This window comes from Cottoperca gobio, chromosome 10 (genome assembly GCF_900634415.1).
Source record: "Cottoperca gobio chromosome 10, fCotGob3.1, whole genome shotgun sequence".
Taxonomy (NCBI): Eukaryota; Metazoa; Chordata; class Actinopteri; order Perciformes; family Bovichtidae; genus Cottoperca; species Cottoperca gobio.
Window position 1 is genome coordinate 11,332,315 of NC_041364.1, and position 8,051 is coordinate 11,340,365.

The following is an 8,051-nucleotide window of genomic DNA, read 5'->3' on the forward strand; positions in this document are numbered from 1 at the left end:
TAAGAACAGGTGTTTTTCAAATGCTGGCAATCTGATTAGATAAAGAAACCTTCTTGATGTTTGGGGGAAAGAAATGGAGGGAGTCTTAAAGAAATGCCTATTTCTCTCTTTTTTACATGAAGAGAAAGAGTGTCAGTGAAGTTTCCATTCAGATTGCAAAGGAGGGAAGAAGAGGGAGGATAGCACTTATTTTTCTTTTTAATTAGCTTCATCTGAGGAATTATCCAGCACTAATATAATGGCTCGATTCATCTCCCACACCATCTGGTGTGAGAGCGGTGTACCTCTGGAGCTGATTGCTTTCCCCGGGTGCTGTGTCGGGGTAATAGGCTGTTCAAAGGCTGCTCTGGGCTCGGACAGCTGAGCAGAGGTGGGGCAGGAGCAGCTGGCCTTGGCGCCATCACCTGCTGCCTGTCAGAAGCCTTTCAAATATGCTCCATCCATGCCATAAGTGTATGTATCTATGTCTGCGTATGTGTGTGTTTGTGTACATGTGCAACATACCTGAGACTCAACTTCAAGCTGAGCACAAATCTCATCCGCGTCCTGAAGAAAACTAAAGAGAGAGAGAGAGAGAGAGAGAGAGAGCACGTCATTAAGACTCTTGTGAACATCTGGGAGAGGTGAGACAGGTGACAATAAGCAGCGCTGTCTGGAAATGATACCAACACTTCACTTACTTTGCACTCCTGCACCTCATGTTGAATGACACAGCCCAAAAGATATATCATTTGCTGTATATAAATTGCTTTTTGGCAAACTGTTCACAATCCTGGCTCTCTGTCATATTTCAAAAACTTGAGCTGTATCTCAACATCCGCATCTTTTTTTTAATCATGTCATTGTCACTGAAGTATTGGCGGGGTTTATTTGATAGTTTGACAACATCTGGTTTGCCCAGAGTCCGCCAAGCATGTCCCACAATGCAGTGAGCTCATAGCGTCTTAACATCACTGACACCAGTTCACCTGCTTTCGGTCAACACACTTGTAGTGTACATCTAATTTACTACAGGCTAGAGGAGAATGAAGTCCTGAGCCTGCATTTAAAGGTTCTATGTGTATTTCTGAGCCACCTACTTCTAATAAATAGGGGGCAGTATTTCACCTCTACTACTGGGTCAATACAATCTAAATTCATCAATCATCAAAACCATTAGTTACTAAAAAAGCAAAGTAAAGTAGGTTAACCTGTTTATATTTTAGTTGTAGTAATTTGTCATATTTGTTATATTCTAAATTTTAGAGCATATTGTGTCTTGTATTCTACAGCTATACATCTCTCTCTTCTAGTGTTGATATATTTACTGTGTATTTCTTCACTCCTGTGTAAACCTGTCAGTCCGTTCATTAGACCAGAATATCACTGCTATTTTATAATCTTCACGTGAGGTTTAGACATCTGTGTTTACTGTGGCACTGAGGGCTGTACGGTCCGTGTAACGATATGATTTGATAGTTTGTATGTTGGTTTGGGTCCGGGTGGCGAACAAGTCGTGATTTTTTTTTTCCGTCCTCCGCGCCGACACAGAACTGCCTCCCAGAAAAGAATTGTGTAGCCGCTCCGGCAGGCTTGAATTTGGCCGGTAAAAAATTCAGTATCGTGAGTGATAGCAGGCTGATGGAGCACTGGGTCCAACCTGTGTACCGCCAGCAACAGAACGTTTGACGATCCGGCGAGGTGTCGGCTGAATCAGTGCTATCTGCTCACTGCTAATGGAAGATATGTCCGTCTCTCGTCTCTCTCGTACTCTCTACTCCCGGCGGAGCAGCCTCGTGGCAGCGGTGAGAGCGAGGCAATGCTGCGAGTCCTCTTCTCGTTTCTGCCACTTTGGAACAAAATTTGAAACAAACTATCAAAACATGTAGAAAACGATGATGGAAGTTTGTCGAGCCCTGAGTCTATACTTTTTCTCCCTCTGGTCTGAGGGTAGACTGGCGTTGCAATGTCTCACTATCGCCTCCTCGACTGGACGGGCCGGCGCTAGCCAGTCAGACTGCTGATTTCAGCAGATATCTCTGCAACACAATACATAGACATCTTTGACATAACGTCAACACAGTTACCTCTTCACATTCTGTTGATAATGTTAGTTCACTGTTTTAGTGTTTTAAGTTTAAATTATGGCATATTTTACACATCTTTAACACAAATCTTTAACTGTTTTTGTTCAGTTTTTGTCATGACTCTGGATTTGTGTTCCTGTTTTATTTTGTAGAGTTCACCTCCCTTGTGTCATGTCTTGTGTTTACTTCCTGTCTTTGTGTGGTTTCCCGCCAGCGTCTGCCCCGCCCCTGATTGTTTCTACCTGTTCCTACTAACCTCTTGTATAAATTGTCCTGTCTCCCTTTGTCTTACGCCAGTTCGTCTGGTCATATCCTTGTGAGATCATGTGCAACTAGAGACCCTAGTCCCTGCGTTCCCCCGGCCCCTCGCGACCCCAGTTCCTGCATTTCCCTCAATCCTCGAGACCCCAGTTCCCGTGTTCCCCTTGACTGCTGAGACCCCCATGCTCCCCTGTGTTCGCCTTGATGCTTGAGAATCCCGTGCTCCCCCTCACTCTCAAGATCCCTGTGTTGTTCCCCCCGACTGTCGAGACCCGAGTGACTCCGGCACAGCCTCCAGAGCGGCTCTGCCGGCCTTCAGCCCAGCCTCCAGTCCGGCCTCCAGAGTGGCACCGCCGGTCTTCAACCCGACCTCCTGAGCGGCTCCTCCGACCCCCAGCCCGGCCTCCCCAGCAACTTCGCCGGCTTCCAGCGCGGTCTTTCCGCCGGCCTCCTGAGTGTCTCCGCCGGCCTCCCGAGTGGCTTCACTGGCTTCCAGCCCGGTGTATATCCTCCTTGTGAGCGTTATGAGTTGTTATTTTGTTGTTTTTTGGAAGTGAAGTTTTGGTTTATTCTACACTTTACCCTTGTGTCTGTAGTAGTGCAATTGAGTCTTCCTTCCCTGTGTCCGAGTCGTAACAGAACTAACTGGCCAGAATGGACTCAGCCGACTCCAAAAAGCTTCAGGACGCCCTGTCACTCCGGGGCGTGATGATCCAGCAGCATGAGAATCTGCTGGTATCAGTCAGTCGAGGAATCCAGGACTTAGCAGACCGTCAAACAGAGTTCCAAGCCTCTGTTTTCTCTGAAGTACACCTCCTGACAACACAGATGCAACAGCTCCTCACTCGCCTGCAGACTGCTCCTCCAGTGAAGTCACCCGCTGCAGGTTCCTCTTCTCCTGTCTCAGTTCCTGCTGCCGGGCCACGGCAGACTCCAGTTCCTGCTGCCGGACCTCCGCAGACCTCCGTTCCTGCTGCTGGACCTCCGCAGACAGTTGTTCCCCTGTTCTCGCCTCTCGAGACCGCAGTCCATGCTTTCACCTGGTCCCTCGAGACCCCAGTCCCTGCATTCTCCTGGCCCCTTGAGACCCCAGTCCCTGCGTTCTCCTGGCCCCTCGAGACCCCAGTCACTGCATTCCCCCGGCCCCTCGAGACCCTAGTCCCTGCGTTCCCCCGGCCCCTCGCGACCCCAGTTCCTGCATTTCCCTCAACCCTCGAGACCCCAGTTCCCGTGTTCCCCTTGACTGCCGAGACCCCCATGCTCCCCTGTGTTCGCCTTGATGCTTGAGAATCCCGTGCTCCCCCTCACTCTCAAGATCCCTGTGTTGTTCCCCCCGACTGTCGAGACCCGAGTGACTCCGGCACAGCCTCCAGAGCGGCTCTGCCGGCCTTCAGCCCGGCCTCCAGTCCGGCCTCCAGAGTGGCACCGCCGGTCTTCAACCCGACCTCCTGAGCGGCTCCTCCGACCCCCAGCCCGGCCTCCCCAGCAACTTCGCCGGCTTCCAGCGCGGCCTTTCCGCCGGCCTCCTGAGTGTCTCCGCCGGCCTCCCGAGTGGCTTCACTGGCTTCCAGCCCGGTCTTCAGCCCGGTCTTTCCACCGGCCTACTGAGCCAAAGTTTCGGTTTATTCTACTTTACCCTTGTGTCTGGAGTCATGCAATTGAGTCTTCCTTCCCTTTGTCCGAGTCGTAACAGTTTTAAGATTCCTAACACCCCCTAGCAGAAAACAGATGTTCGTGACTAGCTGGTGACCATGGTAAAACATTTGTCATAATAAAATATTATATATTCCTCAGCAGCAAAACGGAAACAAAAGGAGTCAATATTGAATTTTTATTTGTCAGATAAATGAAACAAATGAATGAAATGCTAATGTTTTTTGTGTCTGCTGGATGTGTAATTAGGCAACTGTTTCCTAATGCATTTGCCATATTAACTTAATAAATAATATTGTATTGTTGAGTTTACAAAGCCCCAATGTGGCCAAGCATTGTCATCGCAGTGTGTGCAAATGAAAGCCGCCAAGAATTGAATGTTGTCAGGGATGTTTCCCCCTTGTCCTAAAATGTCTTCCATCATAATATTATGCAAGATTTCTAATTTAACCTCAGTGAAAACTGCAGAGTATAGTTTCAGGACACAAAAGACCAAAATACAGACGATTCCAGTGGCTAACTGACCGTGCTGATAACAGTATTTAATGTTAGCTTGCCAAAATGAATCCTACACGGTGACTTTGGGAGAAGCTCTGATGCAGACACTCACTTAAACCTATGCCTTCCTCTTTCTTAAATTGACAGCTGTTTGGGTTGCTGTGTACTGTGACCCTGTTGAAACAGGAACAGGTGTTTACATATAAGGTCACTGCTCTGTGCACGTACAACAGATACCTGCAACCAACATAGAAAACATGTAATGTAATGAAGACACATTGACTGAACAGTGTTAAGTGTAGGAATTAAGTGTGTGTGTCTGTGTAGAGGGGGAGGGGTGAGGAGGGGGGGGGCGTTATTGAGGGTATCTTATCTAACAGTTGAGCAGCTTTATGGCTTCTAATAGGCACCCTGTCGGATTGAATTGTAAATATGGAGCACCATTGTGCATTCAGAGGTGTGTACATCCTCTGCTTCATTTACCAGATGCTAAGTCATGACCAACCCATTTATTACACCGTGCAATCCACAATTAAAATAGAGAGAGGCTCACAAGGAAAAGGCCATTTACCTTAGGCCAGGCTGCACTTACACACCAGATACAAATTTCACTGTTACTTGAAAACTTTCCATGCATGGAACACATTATCGTTTGATATCCATCCAGAGTTCTCAATTAAAATTATACAGAGGTTGCATTTCATTACCTGGGCTCGGGGCAATTTGCAGGCCATTAAGCTTCTACCTGTATCAGTGGAGATGTTTTCGAGGTGAACATCTGGGGTTGAGGAGGTAGAGCATGAAATGAAATGCCCCTGGCTCTTTGCTCTGCCTTTTGTCCAAAAAGGGCTAAGGGTATTAGAAACACCATGCATAGTAAAGAGCGTGTTTCTACACGATGCAACAAATTGGTCTGGGATCTGAATTGAAATAGAAAATCGACCATGAATGTGAGGATACCAAGTTTATCATATAGTCACCAAATAGCCATAAAAATATTTCAATATTTGCCTTTTGGATGGAGTTATAGTGATTATATTAGAGTTGGTTTTCATTATTATGTTTTATAATTATAATTATAATTTGTATTATTATTATAATTATAATTATAATAATAATTTGTATTATTATTATCATTACTATTATTAAATTGTGTAGTAGTAGTAGTATTATTATCATTATGTATTATTGTGTTTTATTATTATTATTATTGTCATTATGTATTATTGTATATTATTAGTATTAGTATTATAATTATTATTAGTATTATTAGTATTATTATTATTATTATTATTATTATTATACTAGTCGCAGCTTGCATTTGGCTTCAAAACACGTTGAACATGTCTCTAGTTTCTTTGCTGTCTACATCCTGAAGACCTTTAAAAATGCAAAGTGTTCCTTACTGAATTCCCCGTAAAGGGATCAAGATTCTCTATAAAACTGTAATTGATTTCTGTACCATGCAATAATAAAGACTTACCATGAGGAAACTACTCTTACGAGACATTTTAGGAATCAGACCTCATTACACCTCGGATCTAGTGTTTTCCTCTAAATCATGATTTAAAATACAAACTGCAATTATGTTGCCTAATGATATAATGTAATTTGATTGGTAATGTAATAAAAAAAACTGTGTCTTGCGACGATTAATCTCTGGAATTCTGATCTGATATGTATTCCTTGTGCATATTTTGCTCAGTGTGAAATGAGACTAAAATATGTAGATACAATTGATCATATCAGATTTTCATTTCAAGTGATTTAAATGTCACAGTGATGTGGGTTGCAGAACATCTTGGAACAAAACATTGTTCTTGTAATACCTCACCATTGTTTGTAGAAATTAATTAACCTGATGTAGATGTTTGGCCTACATTTTCGTAAGCAGAGAAGTTGTAAGCAGTGGCAATTTATTTGAATCATTAGTCACTTATTATGGTATAATATCTCAAGTTCACTGTTAGCCCCCCAAAAAAGTACACTATTGGGTAATGTTGTATTCATGTAGTTTAGCCTTTAAACAGTCTGAATAATTAGTACTGCATGCTGAGGTATAATGGAAGAGATCATATGAATGGATTAGAACAATTGAGCAATATTCTCTATATTTCATTGCCTCTGATTTAACATTTCTCACTACATTTGACAGCATGCTGTCACGCAAAAATAGCATTGACTGGTTTCCTTTATGTAAGAAATAATATCAATGCAAAGAGCTGTTTTATCAAGTGTTACTGTGCTTGCTATAGAGTACCACCCTTTAATCTTTTGTATTTAAAAGAAGTGAAAAGAGTAAAAAAGCCAGTCTAATATCTTTCATGAAGAAATTGAGAAAAAAAAAGATCAAAACCCCGTAGCAAAACCCACACTTAGTGCAGGGCAGCTTTGGTGTGTCTCTTTTCACACTGTTGTGAATAATAACATTTATTTGTTGGGGATTATAGGTCCTTGCTACAGGCTGTTCTAAATAAATGTGCTTGTGACAGCCTGAAATGGCTTTCAGTTTGTCAAATAACTCCAGAGTTGCTGTCTAAGTCATGCAGTGAACATTCAAAGATCACTTTCCTCACAACTGCGAGGCAGCTGCATTAAGAGAGCCCCAACACAAACTAGTTTTTCATTTCTGTTATCATACTCCAACAGTATGGGGATCTCACTGGAGATTTGTGTGGTACAAGTTGTATTCTAGATGATATGCAGTAATCAGGCCCTTTGAGTCTCCTTCTGTCTCTCTCACTCCCTCTCCAGTCTGTCTCTCCTTCTTTCCCCTGCCCTCACTAAAGCTGGTGAGCACTCAAGTTTTACAGTGTTTTAGCATGACATCATTCCACATGGCACACTATTAAGCTTTTGGGAACTGGGAAGACAGCCCAAGCCTTCAGATTTGTCATAGCATTGAGCTCCATTGTTGCACTGAACAGATGAATCGCATGCTGACCAATCCGGCACTAAGCCGGGGGAAATAATTAATGCACAGCCTCTCTTTTCTTCTCTAAAACAGAGCGTGGTCAAGTGATGACACAGCGACTAGTTGTCAGATGTTGTCCCTTGTGTTTCAACATTGGAAACTCATTCTGCAAGGGGCATGGCCTGGCCATCTATCCCTCCATCTGCCCATATGATATTCTATCCAGGTACGATGTCATGGCGACGCTTAGTTATGCAGTGGAATTTATTGTCTGCACTGCGGCAGATTACCATTGCTTAACATGCCACACAGGAGACTTAAAGAGGCAGCACCTTTCACAGTGTTGCATCCTGCTGGCAACTATGTCGGAAAGCCTGAGGCATGCTGGGAAACATGGTCTTTATGCATGGTTTCCTATACTGTGAAGGACATAAGGCTCACAGCACAGTGCAAGAGAAGAAAGGGGGAAGGCTGAATAAAACAAACTTTTAATACGTATTGTTTGTCCTGACACAATATTCACATTTAAATTTTTGCTTTTAGTGTTTTTATTTTATTATTCTTTTCAAAGCCTGCATGTGTTGTGCTTTGCTATTCATTTAATTTTAATTTGGCATATGTGTTGGCTGTTGAGATTATCGTCATTAAAAGCCAGCTTG